The sequence below is a fragment of the Macrobrachium nipponense genome, chromosome 45 (genome assembly GCF_015104395.2).
Source record: "Macrobrachium nipponense isolate FS-2020 chromosome 45, ASM1510439v2, whole genome shotgun sequence".
Lineage (NCBI taxonomy): Eukaryota > Metazoa > Arthropoda > Malacostraca > Decapoda > Palaemonidae > Macrobrachium > Macrobrachium nipponense.
Genome location: NC_061105.1, coordinates 3,236,931 through 3,256,203, shown reverse-complemented (window position 1 = coordinate 3,256,203; position 19,273 = coordinate 3,236,931). Strand labels below are relative to the sequence as shown.

Genomic DNA, 19,273 nt, shown 5'->3' with positions numbered 1-19,273 from the left:
TCAAAAAGAAAAATAGAGTACTTAGAAGAAAACTAACCCAAAATGAAAAGAAAATAGATATAATGAATATAAGTGAAACCTGGTATTCCCAAGAGACTGGGAATGATGATCAAATAAAAGGGTTCCAAACTTATAGATCAGATAGAAAAAATAGGAATCAAGGGGAACCGCAATATATGGGAAAGACAAAAAACAAGGAAAATATATGAGAAATATAGTAACTCAGAATGTGAACTAATAGCGGTAGAATTTGAATCTGAAAAATTGATGAACATAGTAATATATAGACCTCCTAATACTAAAGAGTTTGACTTAATAATTGAAAAATTGGATGATATATGTAGAAATCACAAGGACTGGACTATTCTCCTATCTGGTGACTTCAACTTTCCTTTCGTAGAATGGAAAGAACGAATAGGAGATTGTGGTTGTACTTATACATATAAAAAAGAGAGTAATAGTAGTGCAGAAGAATAAGAGGCAATTTGAAAAGCTATTAGATATGCTACTAGAATACAACATTCAACAAATAAATCACCTGCCAACAAGAAAGGAAAATACTTTAGACCTAGTATTTGTGAACGAGATGAATTTATGTTAAAGAAATAATAGTTTATAATGCGAGTATTTCAGACCATAATGTCATAGAATTAACAGTTCATTCCAAAGCAAGTGAAAATAGAGATAAGCAAGAAATGAAAAAGTGGGAAGGATATGGAAAATACAACTTCTACAGTATAAAATGGTCAGAAATTAATGAAGAATTAAACAAAGATTGGGATAACATTTTCGTAAGTGATTACATAAGGGTAAATACGGAGATATTATATAATATTGGAGAAAATAGTGGAAAAATATTTACCGAAGAAGAAAAGTAAACATCATTCATGCATACCAAGAGACAGAAGGAATCTTGTTCCAGAAAATCAGAAAGTGGAAAAAAGGTCTTGCAAAAGAAAAAAATGCATGGAAAGTTATAGAACTAAAAAGTAAGATAGAAAATGCAGAACAAAAGATTATACAATCAAAAGAAAATGAAAAACGGGACTTGGAAGAAAAAAACCCTATTAAATATCAAGCAAAACCCCAAACTATTATACTCATATGCGAAGAAGATGAATAAAAGAAGAATAGAGAAATAGGCCCTCTGAGAATTGAAGGGAGATTAACGAATGAAAAAAAGGAAATTTGCAACATACTGGCAGAACGATATAAGAAGAGAATTCACCCCTAGAATAGATAATGAAGATAATGATATAGAAGTAAGGGATGAAAATAGTGAATATTTAGCTGACATAGATATTAATGAAGCTGATATTGTGCAGGCTATTAATGAAATTAAAAATGGAGCTGCTGCCGGGCCTGATGGGAAATTCCTGCTATTTTGTTAAAGAAAGTAGTTCATTCTATCGCAAAGCCACTTGCAATATTATTAAGACAAAGTGTAGATACAGGCAAGATTTATGATGAGCACAAATTAGCATATATTACCCCTACTTTCAAAAGTGGATCAAGACTAGAGGCAAGTAATTATAGGCCTGTGAGTCTAACATCACATATTATGAAAGTGTATGAAAGGGTAATGAAGAAAAATATTATGAAACATTTAATAAAAAATAATTTGTTTAATAAAGGACAACATGGTTTCGTACCCGGAAAAAGTACACAAACCCAACTGTTAGTCCACCGTGAGAACATATTCAAAAATATGAAAAGCGGAAATGAAACAGATGTGGTTTATTTAGACTTTGCAAAAGCTTTTGATAAAGTAGACCATAATATATTTAGCGAAGAAAATTAGAAAACACAATATCGTGGATAAAGTAGGAAGATGGTTAAAAGAATTTTTACACAACAGAAAACAGATAGTTATTGCAAACGACGAGAAATCGGATGAAGCCAAGGTAATATCCGGTGTGCCGCAAGAGTGAGTAGTTTCGCAGATGACACAAGAATAAGTAGAGAAATTACTTGTGATGAAGATAGGAACGCTCTACAAAGAGACCTTAACAAAGTATATGATTGGGCAGAGGTAAATAGGATGGTATTTAACTCTGATAAATTTGAATCAATAAATTATGGAGACAGAGAAAGAAAGCTATATGCATATAAGGGACCTAATAATGAGACCATCACAAATAAGGAAGCAGTTAAAGACCTTGGTGTGATGATGAATAGGAACATGTTATGCAATGATCAAATAGCAACTCTGTTGGCAAAATGTAAAGCAAAAATGGGAATGTTGTTACGGCACTTCAAAACAAGAAAAGCTGAACACATGATTATGCTTTATAAAACATATGTTCGTAGTCCACTTGAATATTGCAATATGATATGGTACCCACACTATCAAAAGGATATTGCACAAATAGAGAGTGTACAAAGGTCCTTTACAGCTAGAATAGAAGAAGTTAAGGACCTAGACTACTGGGAAAGACTACAATTCTTAAAATTATATAGTCTAGAAAGGAGAAGAGAACGCTACATGATAATTCAGGCATGGAAACAGATAGAAGGAATAGCAGAAAATATCATGGAACTAAAAATATCAGAAAGAGCAAGCAGAGGTAGATTAATAGTGCCCAAAACTATACCAGGAAAAATAAGGAAAGCACACAGGACATTAATCCACTACGCACCAGCATCGATAATGCAGCGTCTATTCAATGCGTTGCCAGCTCATCTGAGGAATATATCAGGAGTGAGCGTAGATGTGTTTAAGAATAAGCTCGACAAATATCTAAACTGCATCCCAGACCATCCAAGATTGGAAGATGCAAAATATACCGGAAGATGTACTAGCAACTCTCTGGTAGACATTAGAGGTGCCTCACACTGAGGGACCTGGGGCAACCCGAACAAGATGTAAGGTCTGTAAGGTAAGGTAAGGTCTCTCTCTCTCTTTTACGGTAACTCGTAACTACATGACGCTTTTGGCAGGAGCTGAAAGCTGAAAGCAAAGGTCATTCTGGAATGTTTTCAAGTTGATTTGAATATCGTCCCGGAAGAGTAGTTTCTCTCTCTCTCTCTCTCTCTCTCTCTCTCTCTCTCTCATCATCGTCTCCTCTCGTCCCTCGTCTCCTCTCTCGTCTTTCTTCCATCTCGAAAAGTCTCTCCTATCCTCTCTTCTCTCTCTCTCTCTCTCCTTGAATTCACAATTCACAGCTGGCTTCCGCCAAAGACAGGAAAATATTATATCAGTGTGGATCGTCATTTTATCTCCTGGTTCTCTTGGACGGGCGAGCGAGCCTTTTTTTTAGGAGGGGGCGGGTTCATCCTGCGTAGGATCATGTCACGGGACTCCCCACCACTTGCCTCGTTGCCGCGAGGTCCTATGAGATCCTGCACCGTACGTGGCACCCCTGGCATCCTTCTTGTCCGTACGGCAGACTAGTTGATAAGGAGAATGTCAAGTTGCATCCTCCTCCCCCGCAGAAGATGCGCGCATACGACGTACATATACACGGAAGATCAATATTCCCTCAGCTTGGGCTCTCATTTGCCGGCAAAGTTTCCCGCGCGACGCTCCCATTGGCCCGTTTGAAATGTTACGGCCGCCCTCATTGGCCGGGAAATAACGTCTCGCCCCGCCATTGGCTGACGGGAGTTGTCACACACACATACACGCGGTTCTCATCGATATATGTTTTAGACTGGCACAGTGCAAGTACCTTTGCCCCGGCTTCAACAAGTGCCTGAGTAGTTCCGAGTTCTTCTTCTTCTTCTTGACCTCCAAGAAGGCGTTCATCGACCACGGTAAATAAACGAGCTCGTTGGTTCCCACGACCTACATGCAGGTTGACCTCGGTTCGAACCAGACCTTTTTTTGGTGGTAGATGTGTCTTTGAATTTCCGTCCCTGTGCTAAAATATTCTCTCATGTTTTGGTCGGGAAGCGGTGCCTGCCATATGGTTGCACCTGGTGCTGCTGGCATTCACACCTGTTCTTGGTGGAGATTATTATTATTATTATTATACCTGTCGTCTGGGATAATTATTGACCTATTATGGCCTTCTGCTTCTAGAAACTGTAATATATTTGCCTGAAACAGGTAAGATTATATATCTTTTAAAGTAAATATGGAATTAGGTAAATGTCAAGTGGTGAGACACACCACACACACACACACACACACACACACACACATATATATATATATATATATATATATATATATATATATATATAGTATATAGAGAGAGAGAGAGAGGAGAGAGGAGAGAGAGAGAGAGAGAGAGAGAGAGAGAGAGAGAGAGAGAGAGAGAGATCCTCCTTTAGGGTAAATATGGAATTATTTAAATCAAGTGGTCAGACTATAATTATATATATTATAAAATTTAAATATATTATATATACATATCATAGGTGCAAAACTATTCAATGTTGGGGATGGTCAGTTCCTGAATGGAGGACCACCAATACATAGATACTACTGTAGATGCTTCTGTCAGGGCGTGGGACTAGCTACCGCATCCCAGTATTGACTTAGGTAGTGGACTATATGTACCTGATGGGTAGTCGAGTGTAGTTATTGCACGGATGGAGGGTTGTAGAGAATAGCATATGGTGCTCTCTCTCTCTCTCTCTCTCTCTCTCTCTCTCTCTCTCTCTCTCTCTCTCTCTCTCTTTATATACGTGTGTAAAAAAATTTTTTTTACTTTCAATAAAAATGAAATGTTTAAGTATATGTGTTAAGGTGAGTGACTGGTTTGATGTGAAAGTGGGTGTAAGGCAAAGGTGTTGTGTATGCAGCTTAGGAGAGAAAGAGGCTATGGTCAGGGAGAAAGATACCCGTGAAGTAAACGGAGAGAGAGAGAGAGAGAGAGAGAGAGAGAGAGAGAGAGAGAGAGAGAGTAATGACACAGTGATTCAACTGTGGCAGAAGAAAGGGTTCACTGTGTACCATGATCCTTCAGATTCCGGACTAAGGATGCATTTATGTAGGCGCTCTCTCTCTCTCTCTCTCTCTCTCTCTCTCTCTCTCTCTCTCTTCTTCTTCTTTTTCTTCTTCTTCTTCTTCTTCTTCTTCTTCTTCTTCTTCTTCTTCTTTTTCTTCTTCTTCTTCTTCTTCTGTACTTGTTTTTACGACAAATGGTGTTGAAGGCGAGAAAAAAGGAGAGAGAGAGAGAAAGGTTAAAATTGTGTGACAGTGGATGAAGGAAGGATGCAGAAAGTGAGTTACAAGGAGTTACAAAGAATTAGTTAGGATGTCTCAAAGACTTGTTAGTCCATCCTAAGAGGAGACATCGTGTGCTCACTTATCTGTAGGAGCAGTTGTTACTGTGCATTCACAGTGTCCAAATGATTTTGTCCAGCTTTCTTTTAAACTCTTCCACACTGTTGCTGTTTACAACTTCTGGTGGCAGTTTATTCTACTTGTTACATATCTTGAGAGAGTGACACAGAGAGAATGCTGGCTCTATACCCTTTTCAGATATTCACGTCAGGACTAAGCCTGAAAAATTATATCAAAGTATTCAGAAGTAGAACAATTCTACTCGTGTTTTTAAGCTCCCAGTGCAGCTTACTGTCAGGTTACGATAACCCCTTATACCTCTGGGTTTGGACAGAGTCATGAAGTCTGGTACACCAGCATTCCTTATGGCATAGGCCGGCTGCGTCTAAACTAGAGAGAGAGATATAGAGTATGCTTTTTCTTAACCTCAAAAAAATAGAGGTAGCCTCGGAAGGCATCAGTTTAATGTTGGGGAAATGGTGCTCAGATTGGGTAAATATTATAACCTAATACACTGTTGATTTACCCTAACATCTGTGACATTGAGCAGAGGATAATCTCTAACATCCACTGCTTGCTATTTAGCGAGTCGGCCACTGATACGTTATCTGGTAGAGATAGCATTTAGGGTGACTCAAGCTGTATTCAGGATGTATTGACCCTCCTGTAGTTACTGAGAGATGTATTATGGTAGATCGTGATGGTGTATGGTTTTCTGATGAGCGTAAGAGCTGCTTTTCTGCTCATTTTTTTTTTACAGGTATTAGTTCAGTCAGTCCTCCGGGAAGATTCGTTCTTAGCATTAGCAAAGGTTACTGGCTGTTTCGTTCCCTTTTCTACCAAGCTCTGGAATTGTCTACCTACTTATGTTTCCCTTTTTCCAGAGGTTGAAGGTTGTCAACAATTATATATATATATATATATATATATACATACATATATGTATGTGTATGTATGTATATATATACATATGTATGTGTGTGTGTTTATAGTATTCACTCGTGATCACACCTTGGAACAGGTAGGGCTTATAGAGCCCCTGTACTATACGTTCTTTTTGAAAGCTCCTTTTGTAACCTTTCCGTGTATGCCCGACTTACAAAAAAAGGATCCTCGAGGATTGTAGGGGAGGAACCGTGTTGTCTCAAAGGGAGCCAAGGATTACTGTGGAATCACATTGATCATGTGATCTCTCTTTTCTACTCTGGATTTTACGCTGCCGTTTGATGATGGCTAAGAGCAGGTTTCTTTATAAGAGAGAGAGTGAGAGAGAGAGAGAGAGAGAGAGCGTGTGTTTGTGCGTGTGAGAGAGAGAGAGAGGAGAGAGAGAGAGAAAATTGTGACGCAAGTTGCAAGCTAGGAGTGAGTTTCATTGTCACAGAGAGAGAGAGAGAGAGAGAGAGAGGAGAGAGAATTTCATGCTCCCATACCTTTGTTGATTTGGAATTTTCCAGCATTTCTGGAAGGAAATATCCCCTTTTCCATTCTTCGTTTCTTTTCGTAAATTTTACAATTTAATTACTTTCCTTAAGGCAGATCTTCCTGACTCACGAATGGACACATTCTTCGAAGCTTCCCTGGTAGGTAGGCAGACAGCCATGGCATCACGTCGTCAGTAATAATAACAGTAATAAAATTGCGGCTTATGTTAGACAACGATACGAATATGACCTCCATAAGTCCTTATAATTGATTGACGTCTTATACCTTAGTGGCTATACAGATGCTATTGCAGGCAAGGCATTCTATTCGTCGTTTTTTGTGCCTTGGTAATTATGCTCAATCATGAAATTGCCCAGGAATGAATAGCACAATCTGATGAGCAACAGGAAGGGGGCTTAGCTGAGCAATCCAACATTTTGAGCAGCATCCATTGCTAATTAGAATCAGCCAGCACCACCTGTCATGTGAAGCCAGATGTTCTGAGCAGAGTTTTTTTTTTTATCTTTCCTGTTAGTTGGAAGTCCAGTTTTATCACATTTTTTTTTACGAAGATTAATGGATGGAAACTAGAACTGAAGAGATACTACACATCCCATTGTGGGAACTTCTTTACGTACAAGATATGCGAATCGTGGAATAAACTGCCACCGGAAGTTGTAAACAGCAACAGCGTAGAAGAGTTTAAAAGAAAGCTAGACGAAATCATTAGGACACCGTGAATGCACAGTAAAACCTGCTCCTACAGATAAGTGTGCACACGATGTCTCCTCTTAGGATGGACGAACAAGTCTTTGAGACATCCTAATCCTTGTATCTCTCTCTCTCTCTCTCTCTCTCTCTCTCTCTCTCTCTCTCTCTCTCTCTCTCTGGTAAGTACATCCTCCAAGCTGGAAGCCGAAAAGGAGATTTTGGAGACGTGTGGCAACATTTGGCAACTTGATCAGGCCGAGAAGTGCACTTGTACGTTTGTGTTTATTTCTGGTGTTGCACTCTGTGCCACAACAGCTGTGTATCTGGACGCCGCTCAGATCTTGTCACACGTGTGGAGTGTTGTTATCCAGTGGTAGGTTGACACTGTTTGTTTGTTGTGAATTGGTTTAAAAAGATCTCTAGTCGTGAATTCCCCGAAGGAATAAGTATGTTTGCATAGTAATTGTGGGCGGTAGGAGATTGTAACTTATACGAAACATTCATCGATAGGTTCCTGTCAAGTTCTCTCTTGGAAGTTTAAGTTGTCATCATCATCATCATCATCATCATCATCATCATCATCTCCAGGACTCTAATCTAATAAATAGGGAATTTTCCCATCCCATAGATATGTCACTTTCAAGATGGCAACTTCCCTTGAAGTTTCTTAATAATCACGAGATGAAAGTGAGTAATTAAAAGATAAAAAGGAAGAGTTTGTTGGACATGGAGCCATTGCAAGTACTCTGATTTAATTAAGTGATTATAAAAAGGACGTCCTTCCAATGTGATGGTTGCTTTTTTGCCAGAGGGGAAAAAAACGAGGCGTGATGCGACCTCCAGCTCACTCTGGGCGCGTGCAAGAATTTTTTCCCCTCTTGCATAAGTTGTAAACATTATATTCGTAACTTTTAACATAAATTAAAACGTGCTAAAATCCACGGTCAAATAGAGCATTCTTTCACCAACGTACATTAAAATAAATATGCTGTATTTTATTAGAAATAATTGTTCTGTGCTGTTAAACACGCACATGATTTAATGTTTGCATTTTCATTCTAATAAATAAATCATAAACATCCTATCCTAAAACTCCCGTATCTTTAACTCAACGCGAAACACCTTTTTCAGACATTTTTTTTTATAGGCTCTTCCATAGGCCTATCCCACCCCCTGCCCGAACAACAACAGCAAAGTAGTTTGTAGGCTTACTCCCCGAGTAAGCGAAAACCATCCGCTCTTACCGAGGTTACCCCCAACAGACTGGCGCGCACAAATTGGTGTATGGTGCTCTCTCTGGATCTGAGAAAAACCAGTTCCAGGGGTCTTTTTGGACTGGAAGTCTCCCAGAGACAATTTACCTTGTATTTCTATAATAAATCCATACTCTTATCGATTCATTGATTCATTTGACATTTTATCTTTTCTTTTCATTCTCCAACAGCCGATTTCTTCTTTTATTTTCTGTATCTTCTTTCAAACTGACACCAAACATAGTCTCTGGAAGCTTGAATTTCAAGTCACTGGTCTCTTTGGTGGGTTCGTTCGTTCTGTAAGTCTTCTGGATAATATAATGATAATAATAATTATAATAATCTCGCTATTAAAGCACAAACAGTATATTCAGACTGTAAGCGTTTGTGTCAGTTTGTGGCGTCAGTAGATCTCTGCAAGGAAATTCTGGAAGGCTTGACAAGCGCTTGTTCCTGTCAGTTCCAGCCTTTCGTGAAAACTAGACAACGGTTAGTGGTGGATCATTTATGCCCTTTGTGGGGTTCTCTGTGGTTTGCAGATGACATTTATGTGTGTGTGTGTTTATACGCTTGTGTATTTATGTATACACGCGTATGGTCTTGGTGTGTCAGTGGGTATTGTTACCCTCTCCCCGCCCAGCTGTTGAGATCCCAAGATCGAACGAAAATGAGGAAAGTCGATGATTTTACCGATATCGTCAAATTTCCTCCATCATCTCTTGACGGCCCAAGTATCGCGAGAGAGAGAGACCTCGCTTTATCGAAGGGCAGACACCCCCCCCCTCTCTCTCTTTCTCTCTCTCTCTCCCTTACCCCCTCTCCCCCCTTCCAACTCCTTTCTATCTATCCCTCCCCCATCCAAGAACGTCATTTGAGAAATTCTTTATCAATGGGCACGAAAGTGAGTAGGAAGCTGTTCACTTCCCCCCTACCCCCACCCACCCCCTATCCATTTCCTACTATGTACCTACCCCATCCCTTCCCCCAACCTCCCCCTCCCAAGGTGGGAAAAATCACCCCTATAGGAATTTTCGAGAAATCGTTTAAGGTGCTGGGCATGTCTGGTGGTACCCGTTCAATCATCCCTGGTATTTCGCTTATTGCATTCCGAGGTGGCACCGCACTTGGAATCTCTCTCTCTCTCTCTCTCTCTCTCTCTCTCTCTCTCTCTCTCTCTCTCTCTCAGAGCGGACTTTTCTGTTCCTTGTCTGATTTTTGGTGTAATGCAGTTTCTTCCGGACGCTGGTTTTATATTCTCTTAAGTTAGTTTGACAATTGAGACCAGTGGGTTACTTTTGAATTACTTTTAAATTCTCATAAGTTAGTTGGATGATTGAGACCAGTGGGTTACTTTTGAATTACTTTTAAATTCTCTTAAGTTAGTTGGACGATTGAGACCAGTGGGTTACTTTTGAATTACTTTTAAATTCTCATAAGTTAGTTGGATGATTGAGACCAGTGGGTTACTTTTGAATTACTTTTTCAATTCTTCTTTGAATTAGTTGGCGATTAGACAATTCTTTTACTTTTTGATTACTTCATTCGTTTTAAGTTAGTTGGACGATTAAGACCAGTGGGTTACTTTTGAATTACTTTTCAATTCTCTTAAGTTAGTTGGACGATAGAAACCAAGTTGTTACTTGATTACTTTTATTTTCTTTCCCAAGTTAGTGATGATTGGGAGACAATTGTTTTGTTACTGTTATTTTGAATTACTTTTAAATTCTCATAAGTTAGTTGGACGATTGAGACCAGTGGGTTACTTTTGAATTACTTTTAAATTCTCATAAGTTAGTTGGACGATTTAAGGACCCAGGTGGGTTAACTTTTTGGAATTACTTTTAAAATTTCTCTTGAATTGTTGGAACGATTAAGACGGCGGAGGGTTACTTTTTGAATTCTTTTTCAATTCTTCTTTAAGTTAGTTTGGGACGTTTTGTTGTCCAGTGGGTGTTTACCGGGTTTTGAATTTACTTTTAAATTCCCTAAGTTATTTTGGACGATTAAGACCAGTGGGTTACTTTTAATTACTTTCAAATTCCCTTCAAAGTTAGGTTGGACTTAAGAACCCAGTGGGTTTTTTCTTTGAATTATTTTCAATTCCTCTTAAGTTAGTTGGACGAATTTGACCAGGGGTACTTTTGAATTTACTTTTAAATTTCTAAGTTAGTTTGGACGATTAACCCAATGGGTTTACTTTTGAATTACTTTTAATTCCCGCTTGTTAGTTGGAACGATTAAGACCAGTGGGTTAACTTTTGAATTACTTTTATTCTTCTTTAAGTTAGTTTGGACGTTAAGACCAGTGGGTTTAACTTTTTGAATTACTTTTCCTTCCTTAAGTTAGTTGGACGATTAGACCAGTGGGTTTCTTTTTGAATTACTTTTCAAATTCCCTTAAGTTTAGTTGGAAACGATTAAGAACCAGTGGGTTCTTTTGAATTACTTTTTCTTCTCTTAAGTTAGTTGGAACGATTGCGGACCTGGGTTACTTTTGAATTACTTTTAAATTCTCTTAAGTTAGTTGGACGATTAAGACCAGTGGGTTACTTTTGAATTACTTTTCAATTCTCTTAAATTAGTTGGACGATTAAGACCAGTGGGTTACTTTTGAATTACTTTTAAAATTCTTCTTAAGTTGGTTTGGACGATTAAGAACCAGTGGTTACTTTTGAATTACTTTTCAAATTCTCTTGTTAAGTTGGAGATTAGACCAGTGGGTTAACTTTTAATTATTCTTTTCAAATTCACTTAAGTTAGTTGGATTAAGAAACCATGGGTTTAAACTTTTGAATTTACTTTTTAAATTTCTCTTAAGTTAGTTGGACGATTGAACCAGGTGGGTTACTTTGAATTACTTTTAATTCTCTTAAGTTGTTGGACGATTAAGAACCAAGTTGGTTACTTTTGAATTACTTTTAAATTCTCATAAGTTAGTTGATGATTGAGACCAGTGGGGTTACTTTTTAATTAACTTTTAAATTCTCTTAAGTATAGTTTGAACGATTGAGACTATTGGGTTCCTTTTTACTTTTGGAATTCTTTTCATTCTCTTAAGTTAGTTGGACCGATTAGACCATGGGTTAACTTTTTGATTACTTTTCAATTCTCTTTAAGTTAGTGTTTGGAAACGTTGGACCTAGTGGGTTCTTTTTGAATTACTTTCAATTCTCTAAGTTAGTTGGGCGTTGGAGTCCCAGTGGGTATGACTTTTTGAATTACTTTTCAATTCTTCTAATTATTGACATTAAGACCAGGTGGGTTTACTTTTGAATTAACTTTTTAAATTCTTCTTTAAGTTGTAGTTTTTTTTTTTTTTTGGAACCGAAATTGAGACCAGTGGGTTACGTTTGAATTAACTTTCAAATTCTTCTAATTAAGTTGGAAGATTTAAGGTACCAGTGGGTTCTTTTGAATTTACTTTTAATTCTCTTAAGTTAGTTGGACGATTGAGTCCAGTGGGTTACTTTTGAATTACTTTTAAATTCTCTTAAGTTAGTTGGACGATTGAGTCCAGTGGGTTACTTTTGAATTACTTTCAAATTCTCGTAAGTTAGTTGGACGATTGAGACCAGTGGGTTACTTTTGTTGATTACTTGGCAAATTCTCTTAAGTTAGTTGGAACGATTGGGGAGTCCAGTTTTTTTGTGGGTTTTTTTGAATTTTTAAAACTTTTATTCTTCGTAGTTCGTTGGACCGATTAAGACCAGTGGGTTACTTTTGAATTACTTTCAAATTCTTCTAAGTTAGTTGGACGATTAAGACCAGTGGGTTACTTTTGAATTACTTTCAAAAATTCTTCCTTCTTAGTAAGGTTTGGACGTTTTAAGGAACGCCAATTGGGGTTACTTTTTAATTAACTTTTAAATTCTCTTAAGTTAGTTGGACGATTGAGTCCAGTGGGTTACTTTTGAATTACTTTTAAATTCTCGTAAGTTAGTTGGATGATTAAGACCAGTGGGTTACTTTTGAATTACTTTCAAATTCTCGTAAGTTAGTTGGACGATTGAGTCCAGTGGGTTACTTTTGAATTACTTTTAAATTCTCGTAAGTTAGTTGGACGATTGAGACCATTGGGTTAAGTTTGAATTACTTTTAAATTCTCTAAGTAAGTTGAATGATTGAGACCAGTGGGTTATTTTTTAATTACTTTTGAATTCTCTTAAGTTAGCCCTTAAACACCTAAGCAGTATATTAAAAATCGTCTCCCGTATGCCTGGGGGTCTCAGAGTGAGCGCGGTAGCGGAAAAAATATTTTTTTCAAAAAATATCACCGCGCTTAGTTTTCAAGATTAAGAGTTCATTTTTGGACCTTTTTTTTTTGCCATTGCCTGAAGTCTAGTATGCAATCATCAGAAATGGAAAAAATATAATTATCATATATAAATAATGCGATAAATGATAGCGCGAAAACCAAATTTCATATATAATTGTATTCAAATTGCGCTCTGAGCATAACGGTTAAAGCTAACGAGTTATTTTTTTTTTCGTTTTATTTTACACTAAATTGCGATCATTTTGGTATATAACACATTGTAAAACGATCAAAGCAACGCAGAGAAAATATTTTCACAAAATGATGCATGAATTCGTAACGCGCCGACGTAAAAAAATGTTTTTTTTTCAAAAATTCACCATAAATCTAAATTTTGTTCTAGAGACTTCAAATTTGTTTCAAAATGAAGATAAGTGATTGATTATTACTATACTGTAAGAGTTTTAGCTTACAATTGCAGTTTTCGACCATTTCGGACGAGTTAAAGTTGACCGAATGTCGAATTTTTTTATATATTTTTTTATATGCAAACAATTTCGAAAATGAAAAAAGCCACAATCTTCAATTATTTTTTGTTGTATTCTACATGAAATTGCGCACAGTTTCATATATAAAACTCTTTGAATCGCCTAATATGAAACGGAGCAAATATTCCGAGAATGCGACGTTCGCATTTCGGAGATTTGCGGCGGAGAATCCGCGCTCGGAGGGAAGGAAAGTTTTTTTTTAAATTCACCATAAATCTAAATATTGTGGTAGAGACTTCAAATTTGTTTCAAAATGAAGATAAATGACTGAATATTACTAGACTGTAAGAATTTTAGCTTACGATTGCGTTTTTTTACCATTTCGGTAGAGTCAAAGTTGACCGAACGTGGTTTTTTTTTTATTTATCGTGATTTATATGCAAATATTTCGAAAATGATAAAAGCTACAACCTTACATTACATTTTGTTATATTCTACATGAAATTGCGCACATTTTCATATATAAAACTTTATGTAAAGGCAAATTTGAAATGGTGCAAACTGCAAACATTACGACAATTGCACGTATGATTTTTTCGGAAGAGTTACCGCGCTGACGTAAGGAAAATGTTTTTTTTTTTCTTCTTCATAAATTCACCATAAATCGAAATATTGTGCCAGAGACTTCCAATTTGTTGCAAAAATGAAGGTAAATTATTGAATATTACTAAAATATAAGAGTTTTAGTTTACAATTGCGTTTTTCGACCATTTCGGTAGAGTCAAAGTTGACCGAAGGTTGAAATTTTGGCACTTATCGTTATTTATATGAAAATATTTCAAAACTGATAAAAGCTACAACCATGGGTTGTATTTAGTTGTATTGTGCATGAAATTGCGCACATTTCCATATATAAAACTTTATGTAACGGCTAATTTAAAATGGTCCAAACATTACGACAATAGCACGTATGATTTTTTTCGGAAGAGTTACCGCGCGGACGTAAGGAAAAAGTTTTTTTTTCATAAATTCACCATAAATCGAAATATTGTGCTAGAGACTTCCAATTTGTTGCAAAATGAAGGTAAATGATTGAATATTACTAAAATATAAGAGTTTTAGCTTACAATTTCGTTTTTCGACCATTTCGGTAGAGTCAAAGTTGACCAAAGGTTGAAATTTTGGCACATCGTTATTTATATGAAAATATTTCAAAATTGATGAAAGCTACAATCATGAGTATTTTGTTGTTGTATTCTACATGAAATTGCGCACATTTTCATATATAATAATCCATGTAACGGCTAATTTAAAATGGTGCAAAAATTATGTCAAAGTGACGAAATAATTTCCGAGATGTGTCACTGATACTTTTTAGTGCGATAAGAAAGAAATTCACGCTTGCGCGCCTGCGTAACGATTGTAAACAAATCAACACCTTGATTCGTGAACTCCCAGCATCCCCCAAGACGCGTGATTCAAAAGCTTTTGGCTAGTAGGCCTATAAGTATTTCTTCGCTAATTTAAAAAAAAAACTTTTCTATGTCGACGTAAAATACGTTAAATCGGCACCCGACAGACAATTTATCTCGACGTAAAGTACGTCCAATAGGCGTTTAAGAGTTAGTTGGACGATTGAGACCAGTGGGTTAAGTTTGAATTACTTTTAAATTCTCTAAGTTAGTTGGACGATTAAGACCAGTGGGTTATTTTTGAATTACTTTTGCAGTCTCTTAAGTTAGTTGGACGATTGAGACCAGTGGGTTACTTTTGAATTACTTTTCAATTCTCTAAGTTAGTTGGACGATTGAGACCAGTGGGTTACTTTTGAATTACTTTTCAATTCTCTTAAAAGTTAGTTGGATGATTGAGACCAGTGGGTTACTTTTGAATTAATTAAGTTATTTGGTTGATTGAGACCAGTGGGTTACTTTTGAATTAATTAAGTTATTTGGTTGATTGAGACCAGTTGGTTACTTTTAAATTTTCTTAAGTTATTTGGACGATTAAGACCAGTGGCTCACTCCAAAATTCGTCAGATTCTGCATGGTGATGTAGACAGGTATATTTTGAATTGAGATGAGCACCTCAGTCAAATCATTCGTTAAAGTATCCAACGAATCAGTTCAGTTGTGACAGAAAAAACAAAAGTTTAATTTGGCTGAGATATGTCGTCGTGAAAAACAAAAAAGTTTCTTTGTTTATCAAGTTTTTAAGTCCTCCGAATGAAAATTGAATTATTCATCCTCCTCCTCCTTCTCCATCCGAACCACAGACCTGAAAGTCCGACCCCACACCGGGACGAACCCATTCCAGTGACTGACTCTTGTGTCTTGTCGCTCCGCCTCTAGTCCAGTCCCTGGTCCCGTGCTGAGGCCTGAGTCCCAGGCTCCCAGCAGTCAGTTGGTTATCAGACGTCAGGGAGTCAAGAGCCCTCTCTCTCTGTCTCTCTCACTCTCTCCCTCCCTCTATTTCTCTCTCGCTCGTCGGATAATTCCCGGCCGGGGCTGTTTTGCTGTACATATATAATCCTTTCAGTTGTAAATCCCCGAAGTCTGTTCCCTTGAATTGTTGAGAGAAATCGAGGAAATCTTCCAAGTTACTCTCAAGAGACTACGCGGCTATTGACATATGGTTACACCTCGAGAACCCTGATGGATATTTAATTCGTTTACGGAATTTGCTTCTGTGTTCGTGTGTTTGTGTTTACTTTGCAAAAGAAAATGACGAACCAGGGTTGTTTTTGTGTTGTCACAAGTGTCATTTTATTTTTTTTTTTACTAGTGCAGACATTTCAAGTGTAGTGACTGTCTTCATAAGTTAAAAGTAGTTTGTTAATTTTCATGTAAATGGTTATGGGCCGATTACGCTCACTGTTTGCATTTTTCTATTACGATGTTAATTGTATGGTGTGATAATACGTACATACGCACACGCATGTATACATACACACACACACACACACACATATATATATATATATATATATATATATATATATATATATATATTATATGTATATAAATTTATTTTGCATTTGTCTATTTTGATGTTAAAAATATATATAATATATATTTACATATATGTGTTTGCATGTATGCATGTGTTAATACATCATTTATCTATTTTGATGTTATAATATTTATATATTATATATATATATATATATATATATAATATATATATATATAATATATCTGCAACTGATCTATCCCTTGGAAAACGGAGTCTTGATAGAAAGGGTAAAACCAGCACTTGTACATAAGACATCCTTTATTTTGTTATGACTACCGGTTTCGGAGTAACTGTCTCCATCATCAGGTCTATACCAAAACACAGAAAGAAAAAAAACACTAAATTACAAACGATCCTCAGAATGATGAAGTAATGTTACGCAAAGGTTACATTGTATATATAATTAAAAAAAAAAAGAGTAATGTACAAGCATAAAAAAAGGAAAGGAAGCAATATTAAAAGAAGTAAATACCTGCATCATGAAGGCTTACAAACATACACACTAAACATGCTTTTCTATGGTAATAAGAGTTTTTCTGTTAAAAATAGACTACTAAAAATTAAGAGAATTTTATCCAAGTTAATGTTAGGGTAGTGTTCAAGCCTAAGTGTACCATTGTCTCGTGTTGTTTATAAATACGAGTGCAGTTGCTGTAATCAAATTTACGTGGGAAAGACAATGCGCCAAGCACGTGTACGATGGTTTGAATACTTAGCCCCGTCCATACGGTCGAGCTTTGGTCGACGAACTTTGTCCGATGTCACGTCAGAAGCGGAGAAACAGCGGGAAAAGTCAGAACTTTACCGCATTTTCTCCGCTTCTGACGTCACATCGAACAAAGTTCGTCGAGCAAAGCTCGGCCGTGTGGACGGGGCCTTAGGAAGATCAGTTAGGACAAACAGGCTTTTAACAAAACCATCATTCAGTGCCATACGGGATCACGCAGAAAATAGTGATCACCTTCTAAGGTTAGATTCATTTTCCATTCTCTGTAGTCGAGTGGCCCCCATGGAGCTGGCAATAGTAGTAGAAAGTCTACTCTTTACACTAAAGTTGAAACCTTCCTTCAGTAACAACGTGAGGTCCACGGAGATGTTGTGTTTTTAAATTTTTAGTGTGTATGTTTGTATGCCTTCATGATGCAGGTATTTACTTTTTTTTTAATATTGCTTCCTTTCCTTTTTTTATGCTTGTACATTACTCTTTTTTTTATATTATATATACAATGTAACCTTTGTGTAACATTACTTCATCATTCTAAGGATCGATTGTAATTTAGTGATTTTTTTTCTTTCTGTGTTTTTGTATAGACCTGTTGATGGAGACAGTTACTCCGAAACCGGTAGTCATAACAAAATAAAGGATGTCTTTATTTATATATATATATATATATATATATATATATATATATATATAATATGGCCGTGATTTTATTATTATTATTATTATTATTATTATTATTATTATTATTATTATTATTGTTTGAAGGCCACCGATGGAACTATAAGTGTTTCTTTACTCTGTAAAGACAAATTTCTGCTCTTAAATAGGATATAGGACATAGAACGCTTTTTTGTGAATTACCTTGGTTGATTGAAAATACGGTTGATTTCCAGAACTTAGGAATATGACAGAGGACTTCTTTTGGGAGCTTTCTTTTAACTGTGGTTCATTTGAAGTCCATGGTTATAGATGTCGTAAGGTTTAGTAAACACCCCCCCCCCCCTCCGTGGTTTTTATTCTACGACCTGTCTTGTTGAATGTGGAGGTCCAACTCTTACCCGCGAAACTTGAGAAGAAATGAAGGCACGCCTTTATATAGTAACCCCCAGAATTTGAAACTGGAGTGCGTGGATGCTATTCTCTCTCTCTCTCTCTCTCTCTCTCTCTCTCTCTCTCTCTCTCTCTCTCTCTCAATAATGCTGGTTTACGTTTCATTCGCCCTCTCTTGGCAACACGTGGGTATTCCAAGTGCGAGCGAGAATGCCGGTTGAGTTCTGAAAACTGGACAGTGATCATTTGTTGGCTAAAAAGGCCTTTTGGAAGCTAGTCCTGAAGATGATTTCTCGCTTTTTGGCGATTTACACTAGCAAGGCTGTCTGCTGGAAGTTATTCTAATTGTAAGGTATTGAGGTGAACATCGAGGTCTGCTGGTGCCGACTTCAGATCTCTCCAAACTAACCTAGACTCACCAGTGCTTCGTTTTGCAGATAGACCAGGCTCAATAGGGTTGCTGAACTTAGGCGCCCTTGCGAGTAGAGCTTTCGAAGATTTCCTGAAGGAGAGAACTGAAAATGTAGAATGAAGGGTTGATTGCAATGTACAAGCCAAAGAAAACGGGCCTACAGGTGGTAAATCGTTCATATAACTCGTAGAGAGGAAGATCTTTATGACTTTAACGTAATGGCAATGCTCACACGTTGTTACCAACTAGCACTGAGGGGGGGGGGGGGGGGGGGGGGGGGGGGGGGGGGGGGGGGGGGGGGGCCAGGGCCGTGGTTGAGTGAGAGAGAGTCCGAAAGGTGTCGTTGGTCTAATAGATAACTGTGCTATGGCCTCCGCTGAACAGTGTATAAGCGACAGAGGCCGTAGCGCTTCGGCATCAAGTTACACAAGTTACACCCCCAGCTACTCACGTGTGGAAAAATCTATAGTCAGACTCATTGTGACAGGTGCTGAATGCTTGCAAAGTTGGCGTACTGTATTCATGGTACAACAAAGCAATGGCCCATACTCGAACAGATTTTAAGTTAATAAGGTGAAGTAGAGGCCTGGTGCTCACCTCAGGACTTGGCGGCCAAAAAGCCTAGACTCACAAGTGCTTGTTACCAGGTTATTTCTCATTTTAGGTAGTTGATAGGAGGTATAGGGCCTACCCTCGGACTGATATTA

General features: G+C 37.3%; 1 protein-coding gene across 9 annotated transcripts in view; it reads left to right on the top strand.

Moving 5' to 3' along the window:
- The window catches only part of LOC135214284 (transmembrane ascorbate-dependent reductase CYB561-like), a 46,999-nt gene that overhangs the window by 10,872 nt on the left and 16,854 nt on the right, over positions 1–19,273 (top strand). The window contains exon 1 of one of the 9 annotated variants that reach the window (XM_064248412.1): positions 3,624–3,756. The exons of 4 other annotated variants lie outside the window; for them this stretch is intronic. The gene's annotated coding sequence lies outside the window, so the exon portion shown is untranslated. Of the gene's footprint in view, positions 1–3,623; positions 3,757–7,720; positions 7,743–15,764; positions 15,883–19,273 lie in introns of those variants that run through there. 4 more of the 9 variants (XM_064248413.1, XM_064248409.1, XM_064248407.1 and 1 more) reach the window with 4 other exon arrangements.